Source organism: Podarcis liolepis (genome assembly GCF_965112155.1).
Source record: "Podarcis liolepis genome assembly, chromosome: 15".
Classification (NCBI taxonomy): domain Eukaryota; kingdom Metazoa; phylum Chordata; class Lepidosauria; order Squamata; family Lacertidae; genus Podarcis; species Podarcis liolepis.
In genome coordinates this window covers 23,333,919-23,350,626 of record NC_139566.1, presented here as the reverse complement: position 1 = coordinate 23,350,626, position 16,708 = coordinate 23,333,919, and the positions used below count along the sequence as shown (strand labels likewise).

The 16,708-nt window shown below is 45.8% G+C and overlaps 1 protein-coding gene across 1 annotated transcript in view; it reads right to left on the bottom strand.

The window, feature by feature from the left end:
* The window catches only part of SRRM4 (serine/arginine repetitive matrix 4), a 123,360-nt gene that overhangs the window by 105,120 nt on the left and 1,532 nt on the right, over nt 1-16,708 (bottom strand). The gene's annotated exons all lie outside the window — the stretch shown is intronic.

Here is a 16,708-nt window from a genome sequence, read left to right as displayed (position 1 = left end):
CGCCCAAGAATCTTGCGTAGTGTAGCTTAACCCTCACAGATCTACAATTCCCAGCACCCTTAAAAACTACAGTTCCCAGTATTCCTCCCCCCCCCTTTTTTAGGAGAGGGGAAATGTGCTTTAAACGCATGCCTGAAATATTACAAAACATACGAAGCTTCTGCTGAAAATAGTAGCCTTGTGTTTTATCTGACAAGCATTGGTGAATCACTTCCCATAAAATATCTCGGAGCAATTTCACAGTCAAAGCATCGGCAGCACTAAAATCCCAGTTAGAACACACACAAACGATCCAAACCAATTCCATACGTGAAAACAATTTCAAATCCGATTACGGAGACAGGAGTGTGATAAAGATCTCCACTTAAAAGGCTGGAGATCCTACCACACACACAAAAAATACACTAGAGAAAGTGCCTGTCTGACGTGCAAGAAGAGTGTCCCTATTTTCCAGGGTTGTCCCTGAATTAGAGAAGCTGTCCCAGTTTTTGATTTGATCCTGGAATGTCCCCCCTTTCCTTAAAGGTAAAGGGACCCCTGACCATTAGGTCCAGTCGTGACCGACTCTGGGGTTGCGGTGCTCATCTCACTTTATTGGCCGAGGGAGCCGGCGTGCAGCTTCCGGGTCATGTGGCCAGCATGACTAAGCCGCTTCTGGCGAACCAGAGCAGCACACGGAAATGCCGTTTACCTTCCCGCCGGAGTGGTACCTATTTATCTATTTGCACTTTGACATGCTTTCGAACTGCTAGGTTGACAGGAGCAGGGACCGAGCAACAGGAGCTCACCCCGTCACGGGGATTTGAACCGCCAACCTTCTGATTGGCAAGTCCTAGGCTCTGTGGTTTCTATTTTTATTGGAGAAATGTTGGAGGGTATGGAGTTTTCAGACCCCCGAGCCGCCTGTGTATAATTAGTAAAATTATCAAAATTATCATTATGGAATGGGGCGTCCCTATTTTCATCAGAGAAATTTCGGAGGGTATGCCAAAGAGCAGGTGTTACCACACTCAGTCTGCTCCACTGACCTGTGGGGAGGAGTTGCGGTGGACTGCGTGGCCATCCCCTCTCCTCCGGGGGGTGGGGGACGATGTCCCGTGTTGCCCGGGGGATCCCGGCCATGTCATCGCCAGCCAGCCAATCCGGTGGCTGGGGTGTGGCCGGGAACAATTTAAACAGTGGCGCGAGCCGGAGAGCTTTCTCTTGGCTCGCTACTTTAAACTCCTGCCCTCCCTCCCTAATTTTCAGGTTTACTTTTTCATTAGCCTTGCTATCAACCTTGGTTGGTCGCCGTTGAGGGGCCTGGTAGGAATTTTTCCACTTGGCAAAATTGGCATGGGGCCATTTGGTTTTCACCTACCTCAAAGCAAACGTCACAACTTTTTGTAAGGTTTTGCGGTTAGGCATTGTTTGACCTTATGATGGGGGAGGGGAGGTGTGGCCATCACCTGCCCCTCCAAGCTTAAGGGTATTCTGTTAAAGGAATCTGGGGGTGTGGATCTTGTCCGAAGCCCAGGGCAGAGCTAGGGCCATTGCACGACCCCAATGGGAACATCTGGGGGAGCTCGAGTTGGTCTACATCGACGGGGCTCCCCTTTCTGGTGATTTACCCTTACCAGACTTCCTGCGCAGTGGGCAGGAGTCAGATATAGTCAGGTCCATTCAATGCCTAAGCCAATACCGCTCACAGTCTGTAATCAATAAAGTTGTGGCCAAAATTTGCCCAATAACATTAACATAGTATCTGTGTCCTGGTGTCTTATTCTTTAAGAGGGGGTGGCTGCGGGGTCTCGACATGCAAAGACGTGATTCCTGTATCATACGGAAGGGCCCTCCTGATAAAAGGTATCTGCAGGCAGTAGGAGCTGTTTGTGGTTCATTGGGTCTGGTCAGGTGGAAGGCAGGGAGGCCAACAGTAGGTGGCGCCAGAGCAGGCAGGGCCGACTAATTCTAGCTTTGTCCTTAGCCTCCTCCCTGCTGAGTAATACAAGGCGCAACACAGAGACTGAAGAGGAGGGGGCAGCTGATGGGCAGTGCCAACTCCTGGACTGGTGGTTAATAAAGAGGTTTCACAATTTTTTTAAAAAAAATATTATGGCACACTTTCCCCTGATATAAACTATTTGGGGTGTGGGTGCAGTTTTTGGATGGAGAAACGCATTGCAAAATCTGGAGAAATGTAAATTTTGACGAATAGCTGCGTTTGTGAATTGTTTCAGGAAGTACAAATTAGTTAACGTTAGCATTAAAAGGATCACTCGGCTGGATTTCTCAAAACCATCATTTTTTTATTCTCTCCACTGTCAAAATCAATCAGTGTGTCCCACGATTATCTGGATGTCAAAGGATCGTCTCAGGACACAAAGTAATTGCTTCTGGACAATTGATATTCATGTTTGCAATTGTGCCGCTTGACTTTTCTTTTTTTAATCGAAACATGTACACCAAGGAAATCTTGTGTCTCCACCACCATGAGAGGCATCCAACCCAAAAAGGATTGTGTGTACTTCATCACAATGATATTGGCAAGGGAGTCTTTGCAGGTATGTGGCCAGGTCTGTGGGAGAAATATTCGCATCAAGCAAAGAGCAGCCCTTGAAAAAATTATGGATTCAGACTTCTTGCAAAAGCAGGTCTGTGTGTCTCAAGGCTCAGAAAAAAATATGGAAATTCTACGCCTGGGCTGAGCATATTGCAGTCAGCCTGCTCTACACAGTGTAAAATGTTTTTATTGTTGAGGACCAGAGCCAGTGGTGGGGTGAGACAAAGGCCAAAGGGGCTCGGGCAGCCCCTTTAATTTCTTTTAGTTTCTGGCACACCTTTCTCATTCTCTCTCTCTCTCGCTCTCTCTCTCATTGACACCCCCTTTCTCTTTCTGGCACCCCTTATCTTCTCTTTCTGACAATACAGTGGTACCTCCAGTTAAGAACTTAATTCGTTCCGGAGATCTGTTCTTAACCTGAAACTGTTCTTAACCTGAAGCACCACTTTAGCTAATGGGGCTTCCTGCTCCCGCTGCGCCGCTGGAACATGATTTCTGTTCTCATCCTGAAGCAAAGTTATTAACCCGAGGTACTATTTCTGGGTTAGCGGAGTCTGTAACCTGAAGCGTCTGTAACCTGAAGCGTATGTAACCCGAGGTACCACTGTACCTTTTTTCCTTTCTCTTTTTGACATCCCATTTTCTTTCTCTTTCTGACACCCAGTGTGGTGTAGTGGTTAAGAGCTGTAGTCTCGTAATTTGGTGAACCAGGTTCGCTTCCCCGCTCCTCCACATGCAGCTGCTGGGTGACCTTGGGCTAGTCACACTTCTCTGAAGTCTCTCAGCCTCACTCACCTCACAGAGTGTTTGTTGCGGCGGAGGAAGGGAAAGGAGAAAGTTAGTACTCCTTCGGGTACTGATAAAGCGGGTTATCAAATCCAAACTCCTCCTCCTCCTCCTCCTCCTCCTCCTCCTCCTCCTCCTCCTCCTTCTTCTTCTTCTTCTCCTCCTCCTCCTCCTCCTCCTCCTCCTCCTCCTCCTCCTCCGTGGCTCTGACACCCCATCTCTCTCTCTCTCTCTCTCTCTCTCTCTCTCTCTCTCTCTCTCTGACACTGCTTTCCCCCTTTTGGCACCCCTTTCTCTTTCTGACACCTCCTTCCAAGGGTGCCAACTTGAATAAAATATTGGGGGGGGGAAGTAAGCTCTGCCCCTATTAATCGATCACATGACATGGTGCACACACGCTATTTGAATGGCAATGCCCATCAACTTTGGGGAGGCCTAACCCCCTCAAATATTTTATTGGGAGGGCCGAAGGGGCCAGCAGGCTCCGAGCGGGGAAGAGAGATCACTCTTGCCAGTGGTTTGAACTCTCAGATGACTTTTCCCATTCTCTTACCATCACCCCATCCATTGGAGCTTCTCCCCATGCTTTCTTTATCTCCCTCTTGACTCCCCCCAGCTGAATGAGATAAGGCCAAGGGTGGACACAGCTTCCTTGTCCCTACCTTAGTGTCAGATCTTGGGACTGAAGGGAACTGAGTTCAAAACCCCACTCAGGCATGAAGCTCATTCGGTGGTTTGGGGCCAGTCATTACCAGCTCTCAGGCTACCCTACCTCGCAAGGTTGTTGTGAGTTTAAAATGGGGAGGGGAGAGAGCCATGTGGAGCTCATTAGTGGAAAACTGGTATATCAATGTAAGATGAATGAATGAATGAAATTGGGTGATATCTGTATCCTTGAATGATCTAGAACCAACTCCATCTATAAATCGGACAGAGTTGCTGTCCAGGATCCATGGCAACATATCCTTAACAGAGGACAAGAATATACACTTAAGCAACCTCTTCTTGACCAATATGAGATTAATTTAACATCAACTCCAAAATGGAGTTTGGTTTTAAATCGCCTAAAATAGGTCTTCTCCAATTTTCCTAAGCCCAGAGGTATGCTTACCCAGACCCAGCGTAAAGATACATTTTTTTGCAACTAGTAGAAGCAATTATTCTATCATCTCTCAGTATATAGAGGATATATCAAACATTGATTCTTTTCTATGATTACCACTATGCTCGTCCAGTGGTCACTTTTAGAACTTGGAACATCACTCACAGAGTATATGGAAAAAACCTCAAACTTCTGGAAGTCGGCATAGAGGTGAACAGATATTTTGAAAACAATGTAAGATGAATATTCTCCCACAGGAGAACCTCCGATCTGTGTAAGATATGCACAAATTAGCTCCCCTTATTTTCCGTAACTGATTTGGCTGTTCCTGGGTGAGGAACTTTGCAACCCCATTCCCAACCACTGGGAATCCTGCACAGTCTCCACACTCGTGTGGCTTTGGTGAATTCACCAGGCCTCGCTCACACACTTTCAGGCTAGTTTCCTAGCAATGAGGGCTAGAAGCTTGCTTTTTTATTTTTTGAGTTGGGGGGGAAATAGAAATTCTCTGGAAAGTGAATCCTCTACCTGAAATCGCAGCATCCAGACAGGTGTATTGGAGCCCGTGAAGATCAGAAGACAAAGTACGTAACATTTAATTCATCTAATAAGGCGACCTCACTGCAGGCTAAGCCTTTGACGATAAATGGCAGCGCGGCCTGACCGGTGATTCAAAGCCAATCACACTTTTTTCAAGAAATATGGAAATAGCACCCAGCTCCTCTTCAGCTTACGGTACATATTTAACTTGAAGGTTGTGGTTTGCAGTGTGTGTGTGTAGGGGGGAAGAACCGCGCCCCGCAAGAGGCAGAGATGACATCAATTACTCCTCCGAGCAAAACACCCATCAGTTCTGAGAGCCCGATCATCCATTATGGAGCTCTCGAGATAGCCAAGTGGTCATAACCACAGGCTGTCAAAGGGAAGAGAGTGAAAGGTAGACTGGGCCACCCGCAACAGCCTTTGAATATATTCCAGGCAAGCGAAGGTTAGAATTGCAGGCAGATCTTTGGATACGACGCCACAAAATTTGATTGAACCAAATGGGGAGAGGAACAGAGGAGGGAGATGTTCTCTGTTCTGTCAATATGACAATCTCTTGCTTCTTTTAAGATGATGGGGCTGACAGTTGCCTCTAAATTACTTCCCCCCTTCCCCCCCACCTTAATTTCCCCAATGAGCATCCAATAGAGCAGAACTTAGGGGAGGGGGGGTGTTACAGGAAGGAAGGAAGGAAGAAGAAAAGAAAGTCAAAAAACGATTGTTGAATTTCTTGGATCAGAATGGGTGCAATTTCCTCGGAGTTGCCACTTCTGAAAGCTTTTACGTGCTGCCTGAGTTTGGCAGGGAACGGATGAGCAGAAATTGCTTAGGAAAAAATATATAGATATAGATATATAGATCGGCCGACAAAATAACAAAATAAATTGCTGGAGGAGAAATTGCTTGACAAAATAAAATGGTTTGAGAAGAACCCCCCCCCCACCTCTGAATTCCTGTCAAGAATGCCACACAGACAAAGGTGAGAATTCTACTATAGAGAATGTAAGCACATAAGAACTTAGCAGGACCCCAATGGATCAGGCCAATGGTCCATCTAGTCCAGTATCCTGTTCTCACAGTGGCCACCCAGAGATGCCTATAGATGCATGCAGGATCTGAGCACAAGAGCCCTCTTCCCCTCCTGTGGCTTCTAATAACCGGTATTCAGAAGCATTGCAGAGCCATCCTAGCTAGTGCCCATTGGCTGCCTTCCCGTCCCCCATGAATTTGTCCAGTCCTCTTAGAAAGCCATTCAAGTTGGCTGCCATCACTGCCTCCTGTGGCAGAGAGTTCCACAGACTGATTGATGGATTAGATTCATCAAAAGATCTCAGGGTGGTTCGCAAGATAAAAATACAGGATAAAAGCACAAATGAATAAATAGTTATAATCTATTTTAACTACCGTATTTTTCGCTCTATAAGATGCACCAGACCACAAGACACACCTAGTTTTTGGAGGAGGAAAACAAGAAAAAATATATTCTGAATCCCAGAAGCCAGAACAGCAAGAGGGATCACTGCACAGTGAAAGCAGCAATCCCTCTTGCTGTTCTGGCTCCTGGGATAGCTGCGCAGCCTGCATTCGCTCCATAAGACGCACACACATTTCCCCTTACTTTTTAGGAGGGGAAAAGTGAGTCTTATAGAGCAAAAAATACGGTACGTGCTGTGAGAAAAGGTTCTTTCTTTTATCTGCCCTTAATATCCCAACATTCCTCTTCATGGGATGCCCACCGGTTCTGGTCTGAGGAGAGAAGGAGAGAAACTTTTCTCTGTCTAGTTCCTCCATAACATGTATCATTTAATAAACTTCTATCAGGTCAGCTTGTACTCACCATAGGTTATAGCATGATGGAGACCTTAGCCAGCATGGCTGGCTAGCAGAATACTACTGAGCATGAATAACTCAGTTGGATGATGATGATGATGATTAGAGTTCATTTAATAATACCTAGAGGTCTCAGGGCTGTTCACAGAAAATATCACAACATATATAATCAGAATAAAAACAACAACTCACTAACACCCCCCCCCAAAGAGCCACATTTTAAAAGGGTAAAAGGTAAAGGGACCCCTGACAATTAGGTCCAGTCACGGATGACTCTGGGGTTGCAGCGCTCATCTCGCTTTACTGGCCGAAGGAACCGGCGTACAGCTTCCGGGTCATGTGGCCAGCATGACTAAGCCGCTTCTGGCGAACCAGAGCAGCGCACGGAAACGCTGTTTACCTTCCCACCAGAGCGATACCTATTTATTTACTTGCACTGCGTGCTTTCAAACTGCTAGGTTGGCAGGAGCAGGGACCGAGCAACGGGAGCTCACCCTGTCGTGGGGATTCGAACTGCTGACCTTCTGATCGGCAAGCCCTAAGCTCTGTGGTTTAACCCACAGCGCCACCCTCGTCCCATAAAAGGGTGCAGGATGTCAAACAGATCAACCAAAGGCCTGGTTAAAAAGGAACATTTCTGCCTGGTGCCTAAAAGGTTTATAATGAAGGTGCCAGGCAAACTTCCCTGGGGAGAGCATTCCACAGACGGGGAGCCACTGCAGAAAAGGCCCTGTTCTCATGTTGCCGGCCTCTGGATCTCTTGAGGAGGAGGCACATGAAGGAGGGCCTCAGAAGATAATCTCAGGCTACGGGGCAGTTCATATGGAAAGAGGTGGTCTAGGGTATGGTGCTGATGACACCAAGGTTGCAGGTTCGATTCCCATGAGGGACAGCCGATATTCCTGCATTGCAGGGGGTCGGACTACTAGATGATACTCAGGATCTGTCCCAACTCTATGATTCTGTGATTATCCCCTGGTCTGTGTTACATACAGTGTCAGGTGTGGGGTGCTTGGCCTCCAGGCCAAAAGGTTCCCCACTCCTGATATGTGTAATGCAGCAGTCAGGAGAGAGACTAAACCACATTTGCTGGATGAGAGCTTAGGTAAAAACCTGCTCTACGCAGCAGACTTCCCTGGGAAATAATCCTTCTTGAAGCTGGGTTTGCAAGGAAGTAGTAGAGTGCAAGAAGGGATGCGGGTGGCACTGTGGGTTAAACCACAGAGCCTAGGACTTGCTGATCAGAAGGTCGGCGGTTCGAATCCCTGTGACGGGGTGAGCTCCCATTGCTCAGTCCCTGCTCCTGCCAACCTAGCAGTTCGAAAGCACGTCAAAGTGCAAGTAGATAAATAGGTACCGATCTGGCGGGAAGGTAAACGGCGTTTCCGTGCACTGCTCTGGTTCGCCAGAAGCGGCTTAGTCATGCTGGCCACGTGACCCGGAAGCTGTACGCCGGCTCCCTCGGCCAATAAAGTGAGATGAGCGCCGCAACCCCAGAGTCAGTCACGACTGGACCTAATGGTCAGGGGTCCCTTTACCTTTACCTTTAGTAGAGTGCAAAGAGGCCCAGAGAGCCAAAGTTGGCTACAGTCATCTTTCAAGCATACACTCAGTTGCAGACATGATTTTTCTGCCATGTTGACCCGGGGAACGGCCTTTGTTGCTTTAAAAGCCACATGCATAAAGCGCCCTTGCAAATTCGCATTATTTCATGCTAGATTTCATTGTGCTGCTTTGCCCCAAAGACTCAGATTGGAAAGGGAGAGAGGCAGTGATGGATACAGACCAATGCTTTCCATCTCTCTCTCTCTCTGCAAGTGTGTTTCCTCCAAAATAGCATTGGGGGGTGGGGGAAGCTGCCTGCTAGCTGGCTCTGTAATAAAGAGAAAGGTTCTGGAATTAGCTGTGCGGCAGTAAATTTCCAGGATAATATAAAAAAACAACAACCCATCTACAAAAGCATTTTCATCTTTGTTCAAAACTGCAGTCAACTAGCAGAATTTCTCAGGGGTCAGAGGATGAAGTTAACGGCAGGCACCCAAGGCATCAAAAAGGGACGGTTCGTAAGCACCCACAACCACCCACTGTGTCTCATTTCGATCTCCCTGCCTCTCCCTGCAAACGCCATCTCCCCACTTCACCCCCCACATCACCTTCATTGCTCGCCTCTGGAATGAGCACCAGCAATGTGGTGTAGTGGTTAGAGTACAAGGGAGCAGTGCCTGGGAGAACCAAGGCTCAAATCACCCCCACCCCCACTCAGCCATGCTGAAGCTCCTTGGGCCATAGTCACTGTCCCTCAGCCTAACCTACCTTGCAGGGTTGTCGTGAGGATAAAGTGGAGAGGGAATTAATTTATATTGGGGGATTACCGGTTTGTTTTGGTTCTTATTTTTTATTATGTATTTTGTGGGTTTTTTTTTACTGTAATTCTATGTTGTGAACTGCCCTGAGACCTATGGGTATATAGGGTGGTATACAAATTTAATTAATAAAAATAATAATATAATACAGTACCTCGGGTTACATACGCTTCAGGTTACATACGCTTCAGGTTACAGACTCCCCTAACCCAGAAATAGTACCTCGGATTAAGAACTTTGCTTCAGGATGAGAACAGAAATTGTGTTCCGGCGGCGCGGCGGCAGCAGGAGGCCCCATTAACTAAAGTGGTGCTTCAGGTTAGGAACGGACCTCCAGAACGAATTAAGTACTTAACCCAAGGTACCACTGTATTATTTTTTCTAGGCACATATCTCCCCCAATATAAACTCTTTTCCACGATATCCTTTTTTAAAAAGTGAATATTGAGGAGAAGGCTATCACTGGCTGCTAGTGACGGTTGGCTGCATCTTCCCTAGATTATCAGAGACAGGATACCTCTAAATGCTGGTTGCTAGGGACACACAAGCAGAAGAGGACTATTACTCTCATCACGGCCTGTCTACAAGCCATCTGATTGGCCGCTGTGGGATGCAGGACTAACTAGGTGGCCCTTTGCTCTGATCCTAGCAGGTCTCTTTTTTACATCCTTATTTATTAGAGAAAGCTCCTCATTATGAGCAGGTACATTCTTCTGAACATAAAGGCGGCTGTTCCCATTTGGCTTATCCGTTTCCAACACTAACAGTTTGCAGACATGAAAAAGCACATCGATGCTTTGCTCTTAAGCAAGAGGCTTACAGAAGCTTCTGTTGGTTGTGAGATAAATCGCTCCTTGTTCGTTTGTTTCTTTGAAGCCTCTTTTGTGGGGGGGAGACGGCAACCCCACCTCGCATGGAAGGGTGTCTGTGCCTTTATATAAAGGATTGGAAACTGCCAGCCCATAGGCCTAATCTGGCCCACCAAGTCTCTCCATTTGGCCCACGAGGCCATTTTAATTAAGTCGTTCCCACCTGACACCCAGTCCAGAGAGGCCACCACCTTCCTTCTCCTTAGTGGCAGTACAGTGGTACCTCAGGTTACAGACGCTTCAGGTTACAGACTCCGCTAACCCAGAAATAGAAGAACTTTGCTTCAGGATGATAACTGAAATCGTGCTGTGGCTACCATCATTTACCACCATTTAGCTACCACCATTAGCTAAAGTGGTACCTCAGGTTAAGGACAGTTTCAGGTTAAGAACGGACCTCCAGAACAAATTAAGTTCTTAACCCGAGGTACCGCTCTATTGCCTTTGTGGAACTCAGCAAGGAGGGGGATGAGTGCAAAACTAGAATTGGTTGGCTCCGAGCCTTGTCTGTCATGGGCTCTGGCTGGTCTCTCTACCTTCTGCCCACCAGTCCAGATGGGCACAACCAACCGCTGGGTTATGGAGGTGGGTGTTCAAGACTAAGTCAGTGGTTCTCATGTAGTTAAGTACTATGAATTCCCTGTTTTTCAAAAGCCAAGCCATGGACCCCCTTCTTTTGAAAATTTAGATGTCTCTATGCAGTGCTGTCTTTCTAGAAAAAGAGGTCCTGGAACTCACCATGAACGCCTCCCTTGTTCTCTTATAATGGCAATGGCCAGAATGGAGTTCTGGCTGAAAAAAAGCCCTGTCTCTATGGTAGTCTTTATGTGAATGGTGCCATGGGCCCCTTGGGTGGGTTATGTAGATCCCCAGGGTCCATGTGTTGGTTTCTGTGTGTTGCCACTGTGCAGTGCTCTTGGAGTCACAAGACTCTGTTTACATTCCAGAGACATTCCAGGCTGTTGGAAGTCTCAAGGAAGACAGGAGATGGATGTGATATTACTGGTTTCCTGTTCCTTTGTTTTTCAGTTGCTCTCTGCTTTCACAGAGAGAGCATGTATATTTCTTTTCTGTCTGCGTAGTTAGGAATAAAACTCTTTAGCAATGTAGCCCATAAACTTCTCGTCCTTCCCTGTGCTGAATACTCTGCGTAATGGGGGAACGTGCTTGGAGCCTTATCAGAGGCTCAGGTCGTTAATCACGTCGGAGGCGATTCCGGAGGACTCGACCAGAAGAGTTGCTCGGTCGAACGCAAGTCTGACACCATGGACCACCAATTGGGAACCACCGGACTAAGTTTTTGCTGGCTTGAGTCGACACATCTCCTTTCTAACCTTTGACTTAAAGGTTTGCATACAAAGGTATTATTATTATTACTATTATTACTATTATTATTACTATTATTACTACTATTACTATTTGATTAAACTGCCTCTTGCATGTACATTTTCTCATGAGAACCAAAAATGAAACAGTCGGTTCATTTAAGAATGTGAGAAGACCCCTGCTGGATCAGGCCCAGTGGCCAATCTAGTCCAGCATCCTGTTCTCCCAATGGCCAACCAGATGCAAGCAGGATCTGAGCGCAAGAGCCCTCTCCCCTCCTGTGGCTTCTGACAACTGGTATTCAGAAGCATTGCTGCACCTTTCTGTCTGTGGAGGGAGAGCAGAGCCTTTGTGGCTAGTAGCCATTTGTGCTGACTTGGTTACTGAACCTTCCTTGGCCTTAACTGGGGCAAGCTTCCTTGCAACTGAACCTGAACTGGAACCAAGCCAAAACAATGTCAACTGTTTACCTCCATGCCAACCACCCTGTTCATCCTCTGCAAATCCTATTGATTGATTGATTGATTGATTGCAAAAACAAACTTCAAATATCGACATATCGCATAGAATAATCAGTACAAAATAAGAAGACATAAAAAGAATAAAAACGACTTCCCTCCACCCGTATGTGACTTCTCCTTTTAAATTTTACTTCTCTCGTTGTGTTCTTATGCTATCTTATACCACCATTTCTGCTATGCCTGTCATTACTCTATCTCTTCTCCTTGCAATAGCTTAGACTTCATATCAATATTTCAGTACTCATCCTCTGCAAATCCTGTGGCTCCTCCTTTTCTTTCTCTTCTTTTGCTTCCTCTCCCACTTTCAGTTACAAGATCTTTGGGGCAGAGTCCTGTATATCTTTTAAAATGCTTATAGAGTATACTGACTGTGACAATAAACAGCAACACCTCCCTTCATGTTAGAAAATAGGGATTCCCCTCCACTGTCAGGACCTCTGTGGTTCAACTCCAATCAACATTAGGGATTATGATACAAAAGGTATCAAGGTGACCCCTGGTCTCCTGCCAGGTGAGATTTGCTCTGGATTAATATAATCAGAATTTGTATTCAAAAAAGAAAAAGAATTAGATGTCACGAACAAGCCCAGGGATTCAGCGTTCCTTTCCCTGCATTAACCTGACAGTAAAAGGTCTGGGATGAAAATGCCATCGGAGAATGAGACCTTGACCGCCTCTGCAGTCTTTGTTACAACAACAGATGCAGGCAGTCATTAGCTGGTCTCCTAAGAAGATCTTGTTATCTAGAGCTGCACTCTTCCCTCCCAGTCCTTTGCCAGTGAGCCGACAGCTTCCCTGTATCATTGCCCCCCAAAGCAGCCCACAATCTGTCTCGCCAGAGCTTGGCAATGCTGCCCTCCAACAAGATGCCCAGCAACCCTGACCATCGTGACAGCATCATCACTAGCACCCGCCTTAACTGCCCCACTCGGAAAGTCGGTTCAAGGCAGGATCAGTGTCGCCAAAGCTCTTCAAATGCCCCGGAGGCAGTCTGGGCATTTATCTCTGCTAATGCATGCATGTGTTCAATTGCAAGGCATTTTTTAATAATGAGGGAGGTGAGGGTCACTTTCTCCAACACTTGTGCTCATGCTTGAGCTCGTTTACCAGTTGATAACCATCTTCCCATCCGAAATGAGATTTATTAAAAAGATTTTCAAGCATTACAAATGGTTAAATGTAAACGATTTCAAGAGGCAGCACACAGGAATCCGGGAAGCTGCCTTATACTGAATCAGACCATACAGCTCAATGCAGTCTACACTGACTGGCAGAGGCTCTGGGGGTGGGGTGGGGGGTTTGCAGATATAAGGCATTCCAAGTCCTACCGGGAGATGCCAGGGATTGAATCTGGAATCTCCAGCATGCAAGGTCCTGTAGATACTCTATCACTGAGCCAATGTCCATTTGCAAATATCAGAAACTAAATTGGGATGGAGATATGCATTTTTTAAAAATAAAACAATGAAGAAATAGTTTAAAGCGGTTCTCAACCTGTGGGTCCCCAGATGTTGTTGGACTACAACTCCCATCATCCCTGAGCTCTGGGGTGATGGGAGTTGTAGTTCAACAACATCTGGGGACCCACAGGTTGAGAAAGGCTGGAAGGAAAAAGAGGAAATGCAAGAGGAACTAAGGCAGACTAGCAAGGGTGCAGCCTACCCTCTGTATGTTTTGGACTACAACTCCCATCAGTCTCTGCCAACGGTGATGTTGGGATCCAATACATACAGTGGGCAGCAGGTACGTGAATGTTGGCATAATGAGTCACCCACCTGAAATAAAGACTTGCACGTGATTACTTTGGGCACAGATAATGAAAGGCAATCAAATGATCCAGGAGTCATCCATAGGAGTCAAATCTCATTGGGCTTTCGTTTGGTGAGATATTTTTACCCAATATGAGAAGGTTTTCTCAAACCATTATTTTAATAGATGGTACCTTCTCACTGCAGTAAGGAGGGAAATGATGTAAGTGGTGCTTTTGTAGGTTTTTTTAATGTTTCTAATGGCGTAACAAATGGGAAGTGTGGGAGACAAGCTTGTGTACTCGGAGCGTACAGGGATTTGGGCTTTCAAACATTAGCACCTATTGCTTCAGAGCGCTTCATTCTAGCTGTTGATGTTTGCTTGTCATTATGGTTAATTGCTGCAATATACACACTTTGGGAGCCCAGCAGATGTAATACGTAAGATTAAAAACTACAGTGCAAAATATAAATTGTAAGAAATCGTGACCACAGTCAATGTATCCTTTCTCTTTGTTGTCTATTCTGATAAAAGAACATACTTTTTCACACAGCACATAGTTAAACTCACTCCCACAAGAAGCAGTGATGGTGACCAGCAGGCTCTTTTTATGTTTTTATGAGGAATGAAACAAAGCCTCTGATTCCAAATTGTCCCTCTCTAAAGATTTTGCAAGCACCACACCTCCTTCCTTCTCAACAAGAACAGAAATGCTGTAAGAATGTTATTCTTTATAGATAGTCAACGCCTGCATTCCCAGAGGTCACTATATTCTCTTGAATAAGCTATATCAGCCTGGTGCCTTCCAGACTTTTTCGGCTACAACCTCCGTCAGCCCTAGGAAAATTTGATCCGAACCTTAAATTTGAAGCTGGGACAACCAGGCCTTTATCACCTCCAATATACACAGATGGTCAGCTTCTTGAAGGAAGCTATCAGTTATTGGTAAGAAGTTCATAGGTATGGAAGAGTTGCCCTCAGAAGTTATATGTGGGGAGGGGGTGGCTGAGGAACCAAAGTGCTTTATGAAAGACCCTCTAGAGAAGCAGATTGACAGTCTTCCGTCCCCTTTCCAGAAAGGAAATGAACAACCAACCCAAATGCAACCAACAGGAACTTGAGGAGCTGCCGTATAATGAGTTGGACTGGTGGCTCTCTAGGGTTTTAGATGGGGAATCTTTCTCAGCCCTACCTGGAGATGCCATTGGGGATTGAACCTGGGACCTTCTGCATGCAAAACAGATGTTCAACCTACTGAGCTATGGTCCTTCACCATATTGAATCAGACAATTCATCCATCCAGCTCAATACTATATAAACTGACTGGGAGTGGCTCTCAAGGGTTTCAGAATGGAAGTCCTACCTGGAGATCCTGGGCATGGAACCAGGGAACTTCTGCATGCAATGCAGATGCACTTCCACTGAGTGATCAAGTTGCATCACAGGCTCAATAGCTAGCTGTTCCTAATGCCAGTGATAGTGGAGAATTATGTGCGCTGTTCCATATCAACATCTCTTCCCAGAATGTGAAAGCAATGGAAGCATCATCACTGAGAGATGCCTGGACAAATATTTGCACCCAAAATGCCATTTATGTGCTGGGGTGGACTTCTGCATGGGGATTTTGTTTGACCCTACAGTGCCACCAGCCCCTATAAGCCCCACTTGGCAAGAGTGCCAATTCTTGCGCTTATCCATGCAATAATCTGGGAGAAGCCACATAGATTGCTGTACTTGCCCTAAGCCTCTTGGAAGAGCTGCAGCTCAGTCCTATGGGTAATCCTCCTGAATTCTAGCAGAAATGTTGCGAAACGGCAGTGTAGGAAACTCCAGCGTCAACAAACTCCCCAGTGTGCAGCTCGGGGAGTTTTATTTGAAAAATGCTGCTGTCTTTCAGCCCCAAAGTCCATTTATTTATTTAGCAAAATGTATGCGCAACTTTATTTATTTATTCCCCAAGATTGCTATAACGCTTGATTGTAATAAAATAAAAGCCAGTTGTAATGTAGTGGTTAGAGTGTCAGAGTAGGACCTGGGGGGGACAAGGGTTCATATTCCCACTTGGCCATGAAGCTCACAGGGTGACCTTGGGCAAGTGGCTGTCTCTCAGCCTAGCCCACCTCACAGGGTTGTTCTGGAGATTAAATGAGGAACATGCATGCTACCCTGAGATCCTTGGAGAGAGAAAACGAGGGATATAAATGCAATAAAGTAAATAATAAAACCTCAAAGGAGTTTACAAAAAGAACAAAGCTATAACGTTTTCAGTTTTTTCATTAAAAGGAAATGCTTAAAAACAAATATTGAAATCATTAAAAAATATCATTTAAAAATATATATAATTGTAAATAAACCTCTGAACAGTTTAATAATATGTATGCGTGCCACATACAATTTCCTTCCTCATCACCTTCACCTTTGGACTTTACACCTTTTGAAGGTCAGAGCACATCAGTAAGCCCAACTTTATTTTTCAAACATCCAGTTGCTCGTACATCATGGCTTTTTACAAAAGGGACTAAAAGGTCAGACTCCTCTGCCATTCTTCCGCGCTCCTGAATTTTTGTGTTTTGGTGGATGCAATTCTAATATCTTTTTTTTAGTCATTCCCAAAGCAGAGCACACTTGCTGTGTTCTAGATGCATCAATTTCAGTCTCTTGCTCACCCTACCCTGAATGTTGGGTAGTGGAGGAAAGTAACTGTACGTTTACAAAAAGTTGTGTTTTTTTAATGCCATTAAATCTGTTTCAGATTGACCGGAGAATAGGCACATCATCAAGGCTCAACCCCCAAACCTACCTTGCTTCTAAAACCCAACCATCACCACCTTCACAATCAATATATTTGATTTGCTCTTGCAGATGCTACTCTTTAGCTCCCCTGCTCCCACCAAAGCCCAGCTGGTCTAGAAAAAGTTTTCATGCCCACCTCCTCCATTCACAGAGATGTTTGGTGCACAAAACCAGGGAAGAGTCATTGTTTATTCCTGATGTACATTTTTCAGGATCTAACCCACCCCATCCTGAATTCTGCAGGGTGGTAGGAAAGGATGCAGGTGCCGTAAAGTGACAGTATA